This window comes from Larus michahellis, chromosome Z (assembly GCF_964199755.1).
Source record: "Larus michahellis chromosome Z, bLarMic1.1, whole genome shotgun sequence".
Taxonomy (NCBI): Eukaryota; Metazoa; Chordata; class Aves; order Charadriiformes; family Laridae; genus Larus; species Larus michahellis.
Window position 1 is genome coordinate 11,790,116 of NC_133930.1, and position 21,898 is coordinate 11,812,013.

Genomic DNA, 21,898 nt, shown 5'->3' on the forward strand with positions numbered 1-21,898 from the left:
GATGTCCTTAAGGAATATTACAAATGTGAATTGAATAGTTCAAAATCGCATAGTCGTGTGCATGAGAAATCAGTAAAAAGTTCAGGTCAACTGGGAGCTCATTGGAGAAAGAGAGAGAGATGGGGAAAACACAGGGTCTATCAGTGATGTGCAGGATTACAGTGAACAGCTAGTATGATGCAGTTATGATTTTCATAGATAAATGTCACATGTTGGACAAAATATTTGTATCAGAGGTGGAGAAATTTTAGTGTAGTAAGGCATGGTGAGATCTTGCTTGGAAGACTGCGTACATTTCCAGTGACTTTCTGAAGGCTGTATGCAAACTGGGTCAGGCCCAGAGAAGGGATACTGGTATGATCAAAGAAATGAAGAGCCTACCTAATGTGAAGTGATTAAAGAACTCAGATGATATAACTTTAAACACAGACTGGATAAACGCTGACGTTATAGCTCATTTTTGGAACATGAGTGAATATGGGTGAGCTGTGCACGGCTAAAGATAAGCTAGAAATTTAGAGAATGTTCTTAAACATCATAAGAATTAATTTGGGGAATTAATTCTGTTAGAAAATGGTTAGCAAACAACAAGAAATGTCAAAATTTTTGGGGGGGGGAGGGGGAAGCAATGACTTTCTCTTCTCAAGCCATTTTCTTATTTGGAGGCAGGACTCCTGCCTTGGGTTGCTAGCCCTGAAGAAATCAGTGCTGCTGCTCTGGGCAGTGGGCAGGGGTCACTGGGGCAGGATCACCATGGGGGGCTGGTGCATCCTGCTGTTGCAAACAGCATAACCCCACAGACCCCTGTGCTTCTGTCCCCGGATCCTCTCGGAAGGCAGGCTCAGTGTGGGGGGATCAGTTGGTGACCCCCTTGGGAAATGTGCGGATGGAGGGCAGCCATTGCCACGAGGCTAATGTCTTCTTTTCTCAGTCTTCTTTGGTTCTGACCCCTCATTCAAAAACTCCCATATTGTTTCCCACCGAATAGAAAAGTTGTCGAGCGCATGTTGGTAACGATCAGCCTGTATTGATCTCTGTGTGTTTGAGAGAGGGATATTGTTTGACCTTGAAAGACAGGGTTGGCAGGGATGGAGAATGATTTTGGGTTTTCTTTCCGAGGATTTTTATAAAGTTTTCAGCACCTCATGCTTTTCTCATGGCCTCTGTGTTCTGGTCCCCCTTGCTCCGATAGAGCAGGACCATGCTTTTAGCTCAGCTTTGTTTAGCTCAACATCTCTCTCTCTGGCATTCCTGAAGCACCCTCAGCAGTGGTGGATGGGGTTGGTGTGTCTCAAGGACTCACATTTCTGCCATGAGCTATCAGCGTGTGAGGTGGAAAGGCACTGAGTGCCTCCCACCATGGTCATGAGTGGTCCAGCACATGGCAAAGAGTGAGGATGCCCATCCCTCCTTTGGCCATGCTACGGATGGGATCATGATGAGCCAGAAGCTGTACCCTAAGCATGTTTGTGCTGTTTCACCTGCTCATACCACTTTCTACTTGCTTGAGAGAGGCATGGACACACTGAAGGTACTGAGGGCTACACCAGAATATCCATCCTTTAGGAGGAGGTGGCAGGCAGCTCCCTGTGCTGGGTTACAGCCATGAGGTGTGGCGGAGAGGTGGTAGCCCTGGGGCTGCCTGGCTGTTGCAAGGATGGGCAGGTTGTATATCACGCCTGAGGGTGAGGGGTTATGAAAGACCTGTTCCTGCCCAGCGCTTGGTATCAGAGGTACAGCCCAGGCAGCCGTCTGGCATCTGGGGCTGCTCTCTTTCCAGTTCACAGATCACCAGAGCAGATTTGTAGCAAATAGGTGGGAGGCTTGGGCTGCTGATGGGTGATTTTGCTGTACAACTGCAGCAAATGTGGAAAGCTTTCTTCCTTCTTGTATGTGGGGGTGTGCTGACCTTAGCAGCCAGTGGTGAAGGCAGGTGAAGGAAGAAGCCTGAGGCCAAGACAGAAATATGTTGGGCTTTTTTTCCACCTAGATGACCTATTTGTGTCCTGGTTGTTGTCAGCAAGCGCTGCAGGTACACACAGGGCTTGTGTCCAGTGTGAGTGCAGCACGTGGGGCTCCCCTGAAGTGGTGAGCTCTGCTGCAGCCCGGCTCTGGGAATGGGGTGCACCTCCTTGCTGGAATTCGTGGGTGGGAGAATATGTTGTGCATTGAGTTCTCATGCCCTTAGAGCATGGGGGAAGGAGGCAAGATGGCAAAATGCCTGCCCTACACCTAGGATGCTGTGGGTAATGAGATCAGCGTTGCTTGATAAGCCGTTTTCTGCTGCCAAGCTGCACCCTGTGGTGCCCAGTAGCACCTATCCCTTCCTCCCCATGCCAAGCAGGATGGGGACCCCTGATATTGTAGGGACAGGCATGTTCTGGCACCTCCATCTCCCTCACCTTGCTTCTCAGCAGTCACCAGCCTGCAGTATCCCTGCTCCCCTCCTTGCCTGAGACTGTGGAGTCAACCATGCTCCCCTTCTCTCACTGACTCGCCTGTGATCAAAGAGAAGTCATCTCCTAGAAGACAGTCCCCTGCTTTCTTCTTCCTCATTAGTGCCTGTAATCTCTTGCTGCCTATGAATCTCTGGGACAGCCCGTCAGTTTTTAGCGGTGTTGCTGAGAGGGGCAGATCCTGGGAGGGAGGTGCAGCAGAGGGATGCTCGCTGCAGAGGCACAAGGCAACACGAGCTTGGGGTGGGGGAAAAACGTGCTGAATAGCTGTTTTGAGGAGGAGGATACAAATCTTAATGCTGGGAACAGATATGTGAATAGGAGTGGTTCTGAGGGAGCCCCTTGTCTGCTGCATTGCTGTGTCTGATTTTTAACAAAACAGCCCCCTGACTCCATCTGCTCTGGTGTGCGTGTCTGTGCCACAAGGCAGGCATTGCTGTCAGTGAATCGGTTAATGCCAGTGTCCTGTGGCAGGGACAGGGATGCAGGCAAGCAATCCGCCTGCCAGCATTTATACCTCCTGGCGTCAGCATTGGCAGTGCTGGTGGAGGACTGGGGAGGGCACCGAAATAGTTTCCATTCTCCTCTCTGCTGTGGGAACGAGTCTCCTGGGTAACAAACGCTCCTTGTTCCGCACAGAGCTCCACAGCTGAGACTCTCTGTCTCCTTCCTCCCTGCTGCTCCCCAACTGTCCCAGCTGAACGGGCCAGAGATGTCTGCTTGAGCCTGCCTTAATTAATGCTGACAATACAATGGGGCTGGCCGTACGGGGGTCCGGGGGCTGCACGCTAATGGGGGTACAGTAAATAGTCTCATTGACTGCAGCTCGGGGGGAGCGAGCCTGGCAGGACTAGCCTTCAGCTTGCTGTAATGGCCAGGCGCAGAGGTATGTCCGTCACTCCTGCCTCCTCCCTGGGGCTTGTTCCTGATGCTTGAAAAAGACCAGGGGGTGATGTGGGGTCCCGAGCACCCACACGCAAGCAGAGGGCTGTGGAGTGTGAAGTACCACGAATGGGACACGGGTATCGGCCTCTCAGGGGGCACCTGTGGAGCCTGAGCTTTGGAACGGGCTGAGGGATCATTCCCAGTGTTTCGGAGGTGAGTAGCAGAGCCGTGTCTCCCATGCTGGCTCCCGTGCATGGTGAACGGGCTGCACAGCCCACAACCAGCCCAAGGCCATTTCTTTCTTCTCGCTGGAAGGGTCTCTGCACTGGGGACAGTCCTGGGTTCCTGCCTCTGGAGCCCTTGGTGGGAGCCACCCACCAGCCCCTGGGTTTTCAGTCAGAAACTGAAAGAGTTTTCTCACACTGAAAGAGTTTTCTCAAACTGAAAGAGGGTAGATTTAGATTGGATATCAGGAAGAAATTCTTTACTGTGGGGCTGGTGAGGTGCTGGAACAGGTTGCCCAGAGAAGCTGTGGATGCCCCATCCCTGGAGGTGTTCAAGGCCAGGCTGGATGGGGCTCTGAGCAGCCTGGTCTAGTGGGAGGTGTCCCTGCCCATGGCAGGGGGGTTGGAACTAGATGATCTTTAAGGTCCCTTCCAACCTAAACTGTTCTATGATTCTATGTGATTCTGTGAAATCCAATTTGAATGTTACCTGAAGAGATACTAAGGTTTCTGAGGAGAAACTAAAGGTTTCTGGTGGTCTGGGATCTGAGGCAATTGACAGACGCTTCCAGTAATGAGTCTAACATTTTTCTGGCATAGCTTTTTATGTTGGCCTCTCCAGAGGCAGAAGCTTCTGCAAAATGTTGTATCGACCAGGCTGTTGTATTTGTTTTATTTGATTGCTGCCTTGGGTGCATGATGGCATAGACCAAAAAGTACTCAGGCATGTGAGGGTTCTTCATGGCTCTGAACTGTGTCTCTGTGTGACATTTTTACCTCTTCTCTGGCTTACCTGCTCCCCATGCAGCCTTGGTTTAGGAGGTGGGGTTAGGAGGTGGGGTTTGGTTTGGGCTCATAGGAGTTGTTTTTTCTGAGGTGGATGCCCCATTTCCTGAGCTCAGCATGGGGTGGTGGCTATAGGAGCGGGACCGGGTGGCAAAATGCAATAACGTGAGTGGTCCCTTCATGGTGGTTGTCTCAGGGCAGCTGAGTTTCTGGGGTGCGTGGTCACGCTCAGACTGTCATAGAAAAAACAAAAGTAACCACACACATCCCATGGCGAAGCTCCCTATGCCCTGTCAGGAGCTGCACTGACTTGCCTACGGAGCAGGTTGCAGCTGCCGCTGGTGAAAGGGGGATGATGGAAAAATCCCCTCACATGGCCCCAGGGTAGGAAGAGAGCCTGGGCTTTTGCAGGTGGTGGTCCATGGCTTCGGGGAGGAAGATCTGCTGTGGATTGCTTTGCAGAGATACTGGGATTTAGCCCGGGTAACGGGCAGCACTTTAATCAAGTGCTGTAGTTAGTAGTTGCTGGGATCTTGATTTTGAGATTCCCTGTGGGACTGGAGACATCCTGCCCCTGACAGGTGGGTCTGGCACTGGGGGAAGCGCCGGTGGCTGCATCTCGCTCCGGGGGTGGCTGTGTTTCAGGGGTGCTGTGTAGATAGTGTTGATGGAGCTCTTTTGGACAAGGCACTATAGAAATGTAAAAGAAGCTTCAAGAAGCTTCTTGTAGTCATCCTGATCTCTCAGTTATAAGTCCTCCCATCCTCCTCCATCCGTGTATTCCTTTGCAGACTAGCATTTTATCTCCAAGGGCTCTGGCTGCCATTACCAACAGTAGGAACATCGCACTTCAGTTCCTTTTGCTTTCCTTTGCAAAGCCAGGAGAAGAGATCAGACAGCTTGCAACCATCTGAAACCCAAGCTCATCACAGAATAAGATGCTGCAGCTGTGTTATATGTCATAAGACATTTATATATACAAGTCTTTATATTTCTCCTGATGCTACCTTCCCGATTTCCCAATTCCTGTCGGAATCCATCCTCCATCTTCTGGCTCGACTTGTCTCCCCTCCTCTCCTTCTCTGCTCCCTCCCATCCCCTGCCTCGTCTGAGGTCCCGCAGGGACTAATTGCAAGCCAGCACGGCGGTGCTGTGGGCATGCTTGCTCCTTCACACGCAGCAACGTCACAGCGGCAGCAGCAGCAGCAGCAGCAGGAGCATTGGGGATGTGATTGCGCAGACCCTCTGCATTGCCAGGGATGCAGCTGTGAAAAAAAAAAAAAAATTAAAAAAAAAAATTGACTCTGTTTCCCACAGCATCCTGGTGAGAGAGCACGGAGCCCGCTGGAATCCGAGTGCTCAGCAGTGCCGGAGCAGAGCGTGTTCAGTGAGAGGAGGCAGGGAGCAGCGGATCTGTGGAAAGGTGAGACGGAGAAATGGTTGGGGTGGGCGTTAGTCGTACAGATGGTTTTCAGGCCGTTCGTTGTCCTGCAAAGCGCCTAGTTTGTTTTTGTAGAGATTGCCAGCTACCCGATGGAGCTTAAGGATTTTAGGATTGCTTTCTCTCTTTGGAGGCTGTGTTGCTTCGGAGCTGCTGTGATTATAATGGATGCGAGCGAGTGAGGAGGCTGGTGTTGCTGCGCAGAATGTGTGTTTGTCCATTGTAGCTGTGAAATGACAGTTGTCATGTCCGGGGCTGGTTGTGCGGAGGCGAGCCGTGCTTCGCCCCGACAATGCCGCCGCACAGCTCTCCATTGTGCCTGCCATGACAGACGAGCCCACACGGATTGTTTTGGTCCCGCTGGCTACCATGCTCTCTGTGCATCCCTGGCGGTGATGCTGTTGTGCGGCTCAAAAGCTATTTTGACAGGCAGCGCTTCCATGAAAAGCCAGAAACAAAGGACGCAGGCAGAGGAAAGGCTGCTGTCAGTGTGGCTTTTGGCTTTTTTTATTTGTTGTTTTTTGTTTGTTTTTTTTTTCCTGTCCCTTTTTTTCTAAATACTGGTAAATCAATTGCTCAAAAGGCACTAGGATAAAATATTGTGGCAGATAAAACCCTGCTCTTCTGCTGAGGGATGCACGGGTTCTGTGCAGGCTGGAGTCCTTTGTGTTTCCCAGGGTGTGTCTGTGCCGGCTGTTAAATGGATGCTTTCTCCCTGCCTCTTTTCACAGATCGGATGAGAAAGGTTATCTAGGAATGGAGGAATTACTGCTTTTAATTATGGAAATGAGGGGTCCAGGCTGGGTACCAGTTACTAGAGCTTAATTACATGGTCTTGTTATAGCCAAATCCCTCTTTTCCCTCCCCACCTTCCTTCTTCTTCCCTCCCCCACCCTCTGCACAAATCCTTCCATCAAATTGCCTCTGCAAAGGCAAAGGGAGAGGGCTTGAACAAAGAGAAGGGTATATGGTGGGATACAGGTATAGATGCTGGAGGGGCGATGTTCAGGATGACAGTCAGTGAGAACAATAAGGTAAAGGTACAAAAGAATGACATTTCAGTACGCGTGGTACAGTGATGGGGCTGTAGGGGAATGTACACATGGGAATGTAGTAACAGAAGGGGATAAACAGCAGATGCAATCGTTTCGGGTTATGGAAGGTGCTGAGCATGTGGGGTTGCAATTGCAGGTGTTTTTGGGGAATGTGGTGTTAATGGAAGCTGGATTAGCGTTGGCTGTTGATGAATGGATCATACAGGGACTGAATTGATGGGTGTCTTAAAGGTATATGGAGTATGGGGGAAGCAAATATCTGATTTTTTTTTACCTCCAGACATCTACAGTCTTGTATACTGATGTTGCTAAAAACCGAGCTTAGCAGGTCTAACCTATTACACAAAAGCTTTCTGTAGTTCTCCAGTGACCAAGAATAATTCAGATAAAGCATCTTCATCCTGTCAGGAGTAACAGGATGGTAGGAAAAGTGTAGATAAAATGGTAAATGTTTGGCAGAGGTGTAGAGGAACTGTGGAGAAGAAGAGGCGGGTGTGAGGGGCATTGCAGAGCTGGAGGAACAGGGTGTTGTGGGTCAGAGACAAGCAGTAGAGGGCATGGGGAGGAAATTCAGGGATGTCATTGTCAGGGAATGTAAATGTGTCATTTGTGCTGTTATTCTCCATCCCCTAACTATGTTCCCTGAGGTGGTCAGTGCTGTGTGCAGCTCCAAGGGGTTTGTGGAGGTGGCAGCGATCCTCAGCACAGCCTTTTCTGCAGCAGTTTTCTGAAGGAACCATTTTGCTGCTGCAGGTCCTCAGTTTGGTGCTCTGTCTCCATCCCTGTGGAGTGGCAAGGCTCTCCAGCCTTACAACAGGTGAAGAAGATAAATCCGGAGTTTCAGTGCAGGGTGCCAGGTGGGAAGGAGAGGGCTTCCAGCACAACCATGGAGCAGAGTGTGTTCTGCTCGCAGTTCTGTGACAATGTCCTGGAAGCACCATAGGGCATCCTTCTCATCCCGACCTCTCCCTGGGACCTGGGAACCCTCTCTGTGTCTGCAGGTCTCTGTCCCATTCAGCTCCCATGGGAGCAGGGAGCAGGATATGCTGCGCTTGTGGTGCTGCTGCAGAACAGGCTCCTGCAGGAGCTGGGTGGGGGATAACAACGGCACATGCGTGTTTGCAGGTCCATCGTGGGTCAGAGGACAGGAAATGCAACAGGACATACCCATGCACAATACACATACTTTTATCAGGGTGTGGAAGAAAAATTGTGTATAGTTTGTGTGTACAAGGCTTGCCTAAAGGAATAAAAGAAGCTGATGCAGCCTCCTTGTCTGTGTGGGGTGGGAATGTTCCCCAGGACATTCAGGCTGTGACCAGCTCGTAGGTGCCACTCTTACCAGAGCATCTGTTAAGCAGTGAGAGTGCACAGATAATCTCTGCCTTGAGATGCTTAAAAGACGGGCGAGAGCTTCTGGTGACTGAAGCTGACCGAAATGATTCACAGGAAGGAGACATAATTGCTGCTGTGTCTCTTCCTCGCTGCATTGATGCAGAATGCTGGAGATAAAATGCAGGTGGATCTCTGGATCCAAGGGACCTGGACCTGCATTGCAGAAAGTGCAGGTGGCCCAGGAGAATATGCCACGGACTCCAGAATGGCCTGCCCATGGCTCCATTTCCACCTCTCAGGTGTCTGAGGCTGTGATAGCAAACAAAAAATGAGTTCTCTATCCCAGAGATTGCAATTTTCTTCCAGTCTGATGTTCCTGGTGAGTCAAGATCTCACTCTGGTATTAATCCTGATAGACAGATGGTAGCCCACCTTTTGCAACCCCATGTTGTGCTTTGCCCCATTTTTAATTTATTTCCCAGTCTTATTATTCCTTTCTGATGTTTTTTGAAAGCCTTGTGTAGTACTAAAGGCAGGCTGATAAATCTAACATGGGTCACTTCCCTTCCTGTTTCGGAACAGGTACAGACCTTAACTGTATTATTTGCCAACCACACAGCTTCCCCTACTTCCTCTCTTTCTTCATGGTTAATTTTGTCAAAAGCCCTGTTGCCAGCTGCCATCATGCAACTATTCTTTCCTTTTTCTGGAATCAAGAGTATCTTGTCCCGCTGACTTCAGCGCATTCATCTTCTAGAACTGGTTTCCACTTCAAAAGCTCATTTCCTTTTCTGTACCCTCTTTCCTCTGTATTATCTAACCTGTCGTCACCACAGCTTCAGTATTATTCTTCTTGCCAAATCAGCACCAAAGATATTGTTTTAATTACCTCTGATGTCCTTCTTGGTGTGGTTATTCATTCAGGTTGGTCAGGAGCCCTGCTTTTCTAATTTCCTCACCTTGCTTGGTCATTCCAGATGGTATTTTTTACTTATGATGTACATTCAAAGTATTTTTCTGCAGTACTTCTCCAATCTCTTTGTTCTTGTTGGCTCTATAACTGTTTTCCTTGATACACTGGAGATCTGCTCTTTAAAAATTAAAAAGGTTTCATTACAGAGCTGTTTGCTTTTTACCCTTCTGTTTAATATAAACTGGGTCAGCTTGAGATATTCAGATGAGAGCCACTTCTATATCGTAGATGGTGGGCGATAACTCATCCCAGTGGCCACGGTTCTGACGGTTCAACCCAAGGAAAGCAAACCAAAAGTGAGGGATGGGGAGATCTGTGCAGGTGGTTGAGAGGCGGAGGGTTGGAGGTGGAAGTGCCTCCCTCTCAGCTGTGGAATCACAGGACAGTACTGGATGAGGAGATTTTGTCCCTGCATTTTTGGGAGCCATTGAAATCAAACCAGGAGTGGGAAACCTCACTTGTCCGCTACCTGCGCTGCTTGGTGAGAGGAGTCCTGATGTGGATAAAGTGCTTCTGGCAGTCTCGTCTGCAAGTCCAAAAGAGCCAGGACTTCCCCCCATTACAGAGCTATGCCAAAGGCTGCAGGATGAGTCTTGAAGTAGCTGAGGGAGCTTGGCTGGCAGGGGGTGAAATCCATAGCAATGATCAATGACAGCGGTGTTGGTAACCAGCCTTAGCAGGGATTTGTCGTGTTATCTGCTGAGCAGGTTCCCTGCATGCCCTAGCGCTCGCCTGGAAGTTGGTTACTCTCCAAAGAGGAAGAAACAGGCTGTCAAAATGGCTCTAGTCCCTGATTCTGCTCCAGTTTTCTCTCTTGATGAAAATTATTTTAATGTTCATTTTCTTAAAGAAGTGGGTCAAAGCAGAGGCATACCTGTTAAGATGAGCGCAAGAGCAGGCATGTTCACAAATTCTTCCTCTCCCCACCGCAGTTGTGTTGCAGCCCTAGGGGCATGTAGACAGTGTTATTTTTCTTTCTTGTTGAGTGAGGCTGCTGGTGGTTGTATCAGCAGATAGGGAAAAAAGAAGTAAAAAAAAAAAAAGGCTGTGATTGTTAACTCTGGTAAATGGAAGGAAGGCACGAGACAGAGCTGTAATGTGGGTGAATGGCCATAAGGTAGGTGGTGGCAGCTTCTGGCTCAGGCTGACCCTCTGAGTTAGCTGGGAGAGAGCCCCTGTGTTGGTCTGTGCGCGGTGCTGCGGATGTGGGGCTGGCAGTACCTTTGAGTGACAAATAATAGATATTTGAGTGATGTCGGCAATGCTTTGTACTGACCCTTGGCCAGTGATGGGAAACTGGCACAACCACCACACCTGCTCTCGGCTCCAGCAGGAGAAGAGGTTACCTGGAAGCAGAGACTGAGTGTCACTGTCCTGTTGTGCTTTTTGGGCCACTGGCACAGATACCTTGGAGTGATGAGAGCTAGCAGTTCCTTCCGGCAAGAGGGGATTTTCTTCTCTGGGAGTTACAGGAAAAAAACTCAGAGCCTGTATGGAAGACCTTGGCAAATCAACAGCAGATTTTCACCTGAGACATCCCTGGGACCCACTGTCACCTCCATGACTAGACCGTGCACTGTTCTTAAGGAAGGGTGGGACACATGGACAAGAGATGGGGACTGGATTGGGGGAGTCTGCCTTCCCCTTGGTTCACAGATGTGCAAGAGACTCAACCTGAGCGTCTGTGGCTTTGGCAAATGCTCAGGAGCTCTCCTGCATGCCAGTGCCAGAAAAAACCCTACATACAGTTGCAGGAAAACGAGTTTTTCACAAGAAATCCGGTTGTCATGTGAGGTTTGAGCTGATGAGTTGCTTAACTGTGATGCAGTCAACCCTGGGGAAAATTTGTGCTCCTGGGTGTTGTCTAACACAGACGCGGTTCAGTACCAACTAGATCATCTCTCTCAGCTGCTTCTGGGAATGGGCTCTTCAGATGTTACTCTTTAAGGGAGCAGGGAATCCTTGCTCCCCACATATCTCATGTAGGGACTAATCTCATTGATTTGTTTTAACTCCAGAACTGTGCCTTATTCTTTGTAAACTAGCACCAACTGCCATCACTTCTGGAAAAATCTGACCTAAATGCTTTCAGTGGGCAGGACCTTCTCCATTCTGCTCTGCATGCATTGGTGCAGGAGCAACCACATCCTTACTTAGCCTCCTTTTGCCTAGTAGGTCCAATTCACCTGAATTGTTTACCAGGCCACCTTCTTTTGGTGCCTCTCTGAGGTTCCCATAGCAAAGAGCAGGGATGTGTGCCTCGTGCTGCATTGTCATGCGTATTCTGTGTAGCTCAGATAGCATAGCTGTCCTCACAGATGTCCCTTTCAGTGGGGAGAATGACCTGTCTGGACCATTGCACCAGTGCAATTTACTGCTCCTGACAGTGAGCATGGTTCCAGAGACTGCTTACTTGGCATTTTTCCCTGTAGTCCCACCCTCAGACCTTTCCCATTAACTCATGTGGTAGAATCATAGGCCCATATATGAGAAGATCCAGTAGGAGGTATAAATAATTCGTATCTGTGGTCCCAAAATATTGTTGGCCCACACAGCATATCTTCCCTGGCTTTGCCTAATTCATTCTAGTGATCGATACCTGGAGTGGCACATCAGCCCTGGGGTTTGGCTTAGTCTGGTTGACCTCACCTTCGCCGTTTGTTAGTACATGAGAAGTTGCAGTCATTTCCAAGGGATTTCTTACCTGGATGTGGCTTACCATGAACAGTGATTGTAGCTTGACCCTTCAGAAGAGCAGCAGGTGGATTTAATCAGGCATCTGCACTTAGCTGTTTTCTATAGGCAACAAGCTGTTCTCTCTTGTCCATAGTCAGTGGCATCTAGCTTAACCTGCTGCTGAGATTTATCCCCAGCTGCAGGTCATAGTGCTTGAAATGGCCATTGGGGAGATCATCCTCCTTACCCAGATGTCTCCTCCTGCTTTCAGCTCCATGTCATATGCCTCATTTTCATTTCTGCAAACACATATTATTTATAATTACAGTAATTATAAAGCACTCTGAAGGTGGTGATGACTTATTACAGTAAGCCTGACAGCCTTTTCGTTCCCATGTGCTTCCCTCCCCTGTTTCCTCTTAGACTGACAGGTTTTGGGGAGGACTGAGTCAGGGAAAAGGTGAAGCAGCATGGAGCACGGGGGACCTTGGACATTCCTGGAGGTGTCTAGACCCTAGTACAGTAGGGCTTGCCAGTTCATGGCACAATAACAGAGGAGGAAAAGAGGAACTGCCAGAAACAGATATGTCCCAGCACTGACAAACAATGGCATGAGGGTGGTTAATGCACAAAGGTGACAACACTCTAGTCACACATCATTCAGTTTATGTTTGACCATATCTTGTTGAGAGACTGATACTAGTCATTGACCCACTGGGGTTTCTGTTCTGTGTGCTTCTGTTGGTGACTTTGCACAAGCTTCTGAGGCCCCAAAGCATGTCTCCATCTCTGTAACCCTGACCTCTCCCAGGTTTTGTGCTACTGATACGATTTGGTACTGCATGGTGAAGAAACACCCAAGTCTGAAGAAATGTTTTTGTATTTGTCCTGGAGGTACTGAGAGGTGATTCCCCTCTGTACCACAGCATGTTCGACAGACAGTGTTTTGATCTACTGCCTTGTTGTCTGCTTTCCCCTTGGCATGAGTTGAGGTTGAAAAGAGAAACCACAACAACCTCTTGGCCTGCTCATCAAAACAAAAGGGGAATCTTCTTTCATGGAGGCAAGCCACCAGACCTCACTGATTTAATGAGGCAAATTCACCAGGGAAAATATCCTTCAGCCTGGATCTTAGTCAGACATTGAGGACCCCCTTATCTCTTGGTGGACCAGAAAGAGAATTTGCATGGGGACATGGAAAACATCTCCCGACATGCCTACACCAAGAATTTGTGCAATGTGAGGGAGCAAACCGCCCAAAAGCCACACTTCACAGACAGCAAAAAGAAACTCCTCTCCTCAGAGAACAATCCCCTGATTTGTTCTGGCCTAGTCTTGTTGCAAACCGCGAGTTTTTGAACTTGATCCTATGTTATGTAAGTGTGTGTGACAGAGTATAGTCACAAAAGTACACTTTGTCAGGTTCCAAATCATTAAATTGATTAAATTGATTCAAACTCATTAAACTGATGTCATTAAACTGCAAAAAGTACCTGAATGTCATAAGCAACTTTACTCGGTGAACATCTACATATGAATGTTAGGGTACATAAGAAATGGAGTGGAAAATTATGGTACAGAGTCTTTTCATGTTGATACAGAAAGTAAGGGACATCCCACTGTTGACTGGGAAACTGTGTGCAATTAGTCACCCCAGCTCAGAAGCATGACTGCAGAGTTGGAGGGCATTGAGAAACTGCCCAGAAAACTGCACAAAGTCCTGGAAAACTCTGATAAGAGTAAAGACTGAAGAAATAGGAGTTATTCGTGTTAAATGAGAAACTGTAGGGTTAATGATATGAAATAATGTACAGAGAGAGTCGACGTAGAGAGAAACGATGTAGAGAAAGATGATAATGATTTCTGTGCTGCCCTGCTTGTAACATGGAAGTATTCCAGGAAATTAATGAGGATTATTTGAAACTGATAGTAGGAATAATTTTCACATACTGTGACTGTCCACAAATCTTGCTGTCAACCTTGAAAGCCCATCATGTCTTGGCATTTGTGTGAATAAGACGAGCCAGTGTACTTATAGTACGTGTTCCGAAGTTGTAGAGTTTTGAACTTCATGGTTGAGTTGAGGCCTATCTCAGTGTAAGGGTTTAGGAGAGGTAAGTTCTTCATCACCACTTGTCAGAGGTACTTATTCTTTTCTCTGAGACATCTGGTACAGAAAGGATGGAACAGCTTCAAGAAAGGAGGTGTCCAAATGTGAGCATGTCCTAGCCGGGAAGGAACATCTGGGAGCCTACAGTCTTAAAGTGTCTCCTCAGATCTCTCAAACACCTTTTAAGTGATCAGAAGCAGGGCGGTCATCCCTCTGGTAGTCTTGGTGTGTCCCCTGGGACTCTGACCTGCTCTTCCAGTACAGAGCCAAGGATCATCCCCATTTGACCTCCTTTTTTCTCCTAGTGAATAGGTCTATGTATCCTCTGCAGCACAGCAAGACTTTCCTCAGCAGAAGACCTTGGTTAATCCAGGGTTATCAGATTTAGTTAGTTAGACACTTAATGCTCTGTTGAGCCCAGTCATTCCAAGCCTAATTAGCACATGAGCTGTCTTGTGGAGCGATATCCTAAAATAAACTGTGCCGAATAGAGCTCTACAAGCTGAGCTTGGTTTGGGTTTCCAGCCCCTGCAAGGGATAAATTTCTCCTCTCAGAAGAAAAGTATGTGTAATCATTAGGAGTGCCTGGGCTGCTTCATAAGTATTTTATTAAGGTTCTGGCTGGCCTTTTCTTAGTTCTGTTGCATGGAAAATATTCTGTTACGTAAATTGATGCTGCGGTTTCATCCAGATCCTCTGAGTTCTGCCTTGCTGCTGGCCATGTGAACACACAAACACACCCACACATCACGAAGGCACTTGGAGAGAAGTTGGGGACCAGACCAGGGATCTGGGAATACTGTTGTACGTGAGCAGATTGAAGAGCTTGGGACTGCTCTGAGAGGCGGCGAATATAGTGGAAAATATGATACTCTCCCTGCCCTAGCCCCAAGGACAAGCAATGAAATTAAATGCCCATATGTTCAAAAGCACTGACAGATAACAACTACTGTGGTGTGTAATTTGATGTGGAACTCACTGGTTCAGGAAGTTGCAAGCCCTAAGAGTTGCAAGAATTCAGGAAAAAAAAAGTGACACTATAAAGTCACTATCATTGTGTAGGGTCCTAACTTTCTTATGGGCAGGTTATGAAACCTGCTTCTACATGTAAACTGTTCCCATATGGAGGAGGCTGCCTGTGATGGGTGGGGAGAATGGAGCAGCTGGTTACTCATTTGCCCACTTTGGGGTTATTACACCTCATGCAGAGCATCTGAACTCTGCTGGCAAAGGCGGAGGACGGGGCTTCACCCCCCCTGATTCAGTCCACAGACATCTGTGTTCCTGTGCTGAAATCAAAACTTCCCTGTAGCGGTTGATCCATGAAGACTAAATATATTCATCTGTCCATTACATCTTTCTCCTCCCTCTGGTTCTCAGCTAGTGGCAATAGTTGCCTTTGATGTTGGTCTTTCTTAAGAAAAGCATTCTTGAGAGACATGTTTTGGTCAGGGAGGTCGTATCAAGACCTGCCGTGGAGTGCAAAGAGTGTTTTCTAATCTTGCACAGGCTTGCTGTAGTCCAAGGTTTTGTCCCCAGTACAGAAGCTTTTTGTCCCATCATCTTGGGAATCACTCTGCTTTTTTTTTTTTTTTCACACACCCTGAAATTGGCAAAAGTAAGATTCAGATAGCATTTGGCCTTAATTACAGAGGATCTGTTTGTTCAGGGACCTGGCCAAAAAAGGGTCAAGAAATGCACAGTCTTAACAGTAATCAGGAAAATTCCCTTTTCAAACCTATGCTACAGAGTCTTTTCCTCCAGCTACCTTCAAGGAATTGCAAAATCCATCCTTTGGTCTTAAAGCAGTTGGAAATCAGCAGCAAAAGTATATGTAGTCCTGGTGTCCTTCAAAGGGCAGGATAAATTTCATGCATTAGTCTCATCAGATGCTTCCTTGATTGGGCTGTTACTCAGCCTTTTTGCTCTGTAGCATGCTGTCATCCCCAAATCAGGGTGCTGCCAGCCTCCAGACCATTGAATTGATTATTGCACATTCCTGCTTTGGAGAGACAGAAAATTTCTTCCTGCGTATCCAGTTATTGCTTCTGGTCTTGCCAGAACTACCTAGAGTTAGGAAGGGTTAAAGTTTCCTGCAGTCTTAGGAGGAGTCAGCAGTTGCCATAGCTGCTGCTTGAAAAACCATTGAGATGTGCACTGTGAAGAGGAACATCTAATAAAACCAGGCTGCTGCTGGGATGTTTTCGGTTTGTGCTTGATTTTGGAGCTCCTGATCTGGTTGCACACAGTGTGTATTAAATTCCATGTAGGATTCCATCTTTTAAAAATAACACAGCTCTGCAGATGCAGGCATTCTGTCTGTCTGGCAGAGCGGATGCCCATCACTGGTGGGTAATGCCATGCCTGCATTGCATCTCCTATTTACTGGGACATGGCTACCTACTCCTGGTAGCAAACCATTGCACCACTGCTGTGTTCAAGCCTGAAAATAATACTGCTGGGGCTTTTTGACATTTCTGGCTGGTTTATTTATGGTGGCTTGTGGGGTGATACTTCAGTTATTTCAAGAACTTGGCACTACTGTGGTTTTACTTCAGTCTCACGTAGCTTCCTTTGCTGCATGTTCTGCTTTTGTTATGTTGCTACCTGGGGCTGTACATCTGTAATCTTCCATCCCAGAAATGTTTGGTTTTCACTTGGTAGTGAGTGATTCCTACATATATGGAGCTCTGGGCTAAATAGGCAGTAAATATGATTTTACAGCCTCTTTAACTGAGTCGTCTTAAGACTGAGTTCCTCATTTGTTGGGCTTTCTCCAGTGATCACTGATGTTTTTGCCTTGCAGGGAGAGTTCAAGATTGTTTTGCAGCTGTGATTCCTGCAAGGGAATCTTTTAATCTGGATGGAAAGGAAGGAATAGTGAAGGTATACAGCCATGGAGTGGCTGGAGTTTGTATGGGTGAAATCTTATTCACTGTGGAGACAGACCTTTGTCCCTTTCAGGGCTTAGCTCATCTCTTTTCACCAGGGTGATGGACGATCTAGAACTACTTGAGATGGAGCTGTTCTCTGTGCTTTTTCTTTGTGCAGGCGCAACTTGCTTCTGAAATTATCCTCCCATAAGCCTTGGATAAGCAGAGCCTCTCCTTTGCCATGATCTGTGTAACACCAAGTTGTCTGAAGCCAGATTCCAGTAAATGTTGGGGAGGAACGCCCTGAAGCCCCAGTGGAAGTCATTCGTGACCACTCATTGAGAAGTCTTTCCAAAGCATAGTAATTCTAGGGATGCTTTAGATCCCCAGCAACTCCTGAAATCTCCAGCGCAGTTAAGAATATCTCCATCCATACGAAGCATCCGTGCCCTCTGCACCTCTTGCTATCATCTCAGGAGCCTTCCTCCCTGCAGTGCATACAAGAGCAAGAATGGCTGCTCGTTCACCATTGCTTGTAGCCATATAACAGCCTTCAGGAGCAGTTTTGCCATAATGTACGCCTGCAGGCACAGGTCAGAGAGACGGCTTTGATGCTGAGTTTGATGCCCAACTCCCTCAGCAGAACACTTTGTCCCCTGCCCTCCTGTGGCTGTTGTGGTGGAGACTTTGGAGCTCGCAGCTCCCAGGCATAGAAGTTGGTGGGAAAACCTTCAGTCAGCACTTCTGCTGGCTTTGGCTCTACCTGTGTTTTTGTCACTACTCATCTGCAGCCTCTGGTTCCTAGGGTCCTCAGTTGGGCAGGTCTGTAAAAGGAGCAGGTTGATGAGGCAGCCAGATGACAGCCCTGCTTTGCAGCTAAGCCCTGGCCAAAGCTGTGCAGTTAAGGAGGAGTTAAGCGTGGAATCTTCAGCTACTGATTCTGCCTGGCAATTTCATTTGCTTACAGGATTTTTTTTTTCTTTCTGCATGGGTTCTTGAGTGCTCTGGGAACACTGAAGCAGCCAGGCTCCAGCGCCCAGGCAGATGCATGTTCCAGAAAGGAATTGTGTAATTTCTGCTCTTGTAAGATCTCCAGTATGCATCCAGAGTGCTCAGGCAGAAAGGTGCTCTAGAAATGTAGTCCCTCCTCCTGCTGCTGCTGCTACTAGAGTGTCTGTGATAAGAAAGGATTTATTGTGTCTGCAGTTTAATTCAGCAGCAGTTTCGGTGTGATATTAACAGCTAGAAACATCAGAGTCTTTTACTCCTCTGCGGATTTGCATATAGTAATTAGGAGCATATGTGGTGGGGGCTGGGGCAGTGGACGGCTGGTTGGGAGAAGGAGGAACAGGTTCCAGCCCAGATCACCTCCGTGGAAGCTCGTGAGTCATGGCCTATAAGAGGCACCTGCCACATGCCAGATGATGAGTCACGAAGCAAGAGAGTACAGAAATGGGAGAAACTGGTTCGGTCACTGTCCGGCTCCTGTGTTAGCTGCTTGAGCTATTTCTGATGTCTTGTGTATCTCAAAATGCACAAAGCAGCTGGGGGTTCTTTTTTCTTCTGACTGGGAGGCAGTACCTGCCCCATGCTAGTTGTGTCATTGGCAGGAATGCACATACCTACCTATTGCTTATTTTTGTCTCACCCACCCTCTCATCTCTGCTGGCAAGTGAGACCCTCATCCCTGACCTGCGCTGCTCCTTGTGGCCTTGAGCACAAGGGCTGTGATCGATCATCACGTGCTGCAGCTTCCATTTTGAACACATCATAGTCTTGTATAGTTCTGGGATGTAATGACGCATTAATCATGGGCTTAGTCAGGCTGTCTGGAAACCTCTGGAAAAAGCCGTGGCCCAGGCAGCACCTCATTGTGGAAAGAAAAGGGTAGTGGTCTTTTCAGGAATCACGGATTGCTCAGCATCACAAGAGGAACTGGCCTGAGATGAGGCAGAAATTTAGGGAGCATTTAGTCTTTCTATCTTGCTGCAGCCCCCTTCAAACACTGAGTGCTGGAATATTCACCCTGGGACTGGGCAGACCACCCTTACTCTGCTCCCTGTTCCCCGCGGCAGGGAAGGAGAGCTGGAGGTTTAGAATGAGTCAGACAACTAGTATTTCCTTTTACACCTTTTATTTCATTAAATGTGCTGGATGATTTACTAAGGCATTTAATGAAGGCATGAATTTGGCAGAGATGTATTAGCTGGCGAGAAATAAATGGATGACCAAACAAATACCACTGCAAAGTCCCACCCTATAACAACTCACAGGCTTCATCACCTCCACCCTCTTCTTACTCACCCCAGTGGTTCAGACCCATCCTCAGGCCACTCATGCTGTGCCCCTCGCCCTATCCTCTTCACTTACTGTTCCCTGAATGCCCTCCAGCTTCCTGGAATTTTCCTGTTAAGTTTGTTTTTTTTTTTTTAAAAAAACCCAAACAATTCAGTACTTTCTGGCAGCTTTTGGAGTGGTGAAGCTGGGGCAGGGACGAACTGCATTACTGGGGTGCTGGAAACTGTGAGCCCTGAGATCCCCCACGCTGTCTGAAGAGTGGCTTTCAGTTTGCATTCAACTCCCAGACCTTTTCCCTGGAGGCAGACTTACAGGGAGTAAATTGAATATATCTCTCCCCATGGAGCAAAGAGGAGATGTCTGTATTGTGCCCCTGTCTGCAAGCTCACACAAACTGTTTCTTTTTGCAGCGTTTCTGCTCATGCTTCTTTTGTAGACTTGTGTGGTTTCTTCAGGCATGTTAATGCAAATGCTCTATGGGAGACAGGGATTCACATGGAACAAACAGCTCCAATACAAAAGGATTTTTGCTGGTTCATCTATGAAACTGAATGCCCAGCTTTTAACCCCGTTTTTCCATCTTTCACCCTTGAGTGACATCATGGATCTTGGTCAGTCTGAGGAAGATGATGATGATGACAGTGAAACCATTGCCATTCAGAAAGAGGCAGCAAGAACCCTCACAGTTAAAGGTTTCCATTGGGCCCGCAGTTTCATAGATGAAGTGACAGAGATTTGTAGAAACAGTAATCTGTTCAGAAAAGCCAGCCTCCAAAAAGCCAGCATTGCCTCCGGCTGACAGTTCCGATGATTTTGCTCCTGCACCTTCATCCTCTGTGCTATATGTGCATCCCTTTTGCATTTAAATCAAATTTGTATATCAAATCTCTGCTTGCCTCCTCCAGTACTGCACTACATTTTATGAGGAAGCCTGGGTCGCTGTGTGTTGAACGCTGCGGCTCCCTGCGTGGAGCCAGGTATTAATCAATCAGCGATGGAACTCCAAAAGCGTGGACGGAGGGGTAACAGATAGTGGGGTATGCCTGGTGGTATGTGACCACCACACCTAACGCATCAGCACTTGGAGGCGAGGCTGGTGTTTGCACCAGCCCCTTCTAATGGAAGCAGAGCCTTGCCAGGCCAGTTTGGAGGCAGCTCTGATGGCTTCTGCACCTTCTCAGCAGCGTTGCAGAGGCAGGAGGTTGTACTCCAGAAGCCGTGGACCTGCACCAGCCACCCTTAAATTGACACAACATCCTCAGTCTTTGAGGGTACAAGAGGGGAAGCGTTTGGGGACCTCTATGTAGGGCTCAGCAAGGACTGGCAGGGCATGAATCACAGAATCATCTAGGTTGGAAATGACCTTTAAGATCGTTGAGTCCTACCATCAACCTAACACTGCCAAGTCCAAGTCCACCACTAAACGGTGTCCCTCAGCACTACATCTACCTGTCTTTTAAATACCTCCAGAGATGGTGTTTCCACCACTTCCCTGGGCAGCCTGTTCCAATGTTTCATAACCCTTTCAGTGAAGAAATTTTTCCTAATATCCAATCTAAACCTCCCCTGGTGCAACTGGAGGCCATTTCCTCTATTACCTTTTCTGGAATGAAGCATTCACAGGTAGTGAAATGTCTGGCCTTCGCCTTCTCCAGGCAACCCTTAGCACCTCAAAGGGCTGACAGAATAAATAACCTATACCTCCCACGTAGTAGCAGATGATATCAGTATGGAGAAGGCAAAGAATTTTGACATTTGCAAATAAAATGGCTGCTCTACTGATGCGTCTAGAGTCATGGTGCTCCCTGCCTTGCACTCCACAATACACTTTTCTGGGCAGGGATCATGTTTGCTGTTGTATATGTAGGACTGAGCAGGACTCAGCACACAGTGAGCTTGTGCTATTGCAAATGATAAATAACAAGAATGAACTGATTGGGCAAAAAGTGTTCAGGTAGAGACTGCTTATCCACATCTAGAAGCTTCCCCATGCAAAGCAGTGTGAGGGTTTTACAAAGAGCTGATCAAAGCCAGCAGAATCTGAAGATACTCTGCTTGCTGGATTTTATGCCCTAGTGTCAATCCCAGCCTACCAGACTCTGAATAGGAAGAGGGAGGATCCTTCTACAGTCTTCCAGAATCGGGGGGGGAGAGTCAGGGGGTGGTACAGCCAGGGAGGATGCTGGAATAATGGAATAATCCCTGCGCTGGTAGTGCTGTTGCCAACCTCTCTGCATCACTAAGAAAGGAGAGGTGTCCCAAGGCAGAGAGGAGGAGTATCTAGGGCACAGAAAAAGTCATGCGTATCCCTGGGGAAGCTGTCAGAATGGTTCCTGGCAGGAGCTGGCTGCATGCCACCAGTGATACTGGACCTCAGAGCCTTGTGCTGGGAGCAGGCTGCCGGTGCAGGCACAGTGGGCACCCGTCTGCTGCAGCATCTGTGGCAGCCAGGGAATCGCAGCCCACCCGGGGAGCCCGTGCTGCCACTGACACCCAATATCTGGGCAGAGTTGCATGTTGCAGCCGGAGCTCCAGAGAGACAGCTGGGAAATGGCTGTGTGTCAGCTCTCTTGACGTTTTGCTGTCACATGTCAGCGTGTGCCTGTGCAAGCCTTGTCCTCCCACAGCAGCGGCTGCACCAAGGTGAAGCGTGCCTTGCTGGTTGTGGGGCTGGTTGGCAGGTCGGTGCTGGTGCTGGCAGCCGGCTCCAAGCAGCCATTTCCCAGAGGCAGCGGAGACCCGGTGCTTCAGTACTGAAGTGGTGCTGTCATCAGGGTCCGTATCCT

At 48.2% G+C, this 21,898-nt stretch overlaps 1 protein-coding gene across 7 annotated transcripts in view; it reads left to right on the plus strand.

The window, feature by feature from the left end:
* Nucleotides 1-21,898, plus strand: part of RUSC2 (RUN and SH3 domain containing 2) — a 53,678-nt gene that overhangs the window by 11,041 nt on the left and 20,739 nt on the right. For 4 of the 7 annotated variants that reach the window (XM_074569082.1, XM_074569087.1, XM_074569086.1 and 1 more), the window contains exon 2: nucleotides 5,669-5,774. The exons of 2 other annotated variants lie outside the window; for them this stretch is intronic. The gene's annotated coding sequence lies outside the window, so the exon portion shown is untranslated. Of the gene's footprint in view, nucleotides 1-5,538; nucleotides 5,775-21,898 lie in introns of those variants that run through there. One more of the 7 variants, XM_074569083.1, reaches the window with a different exon arrangement.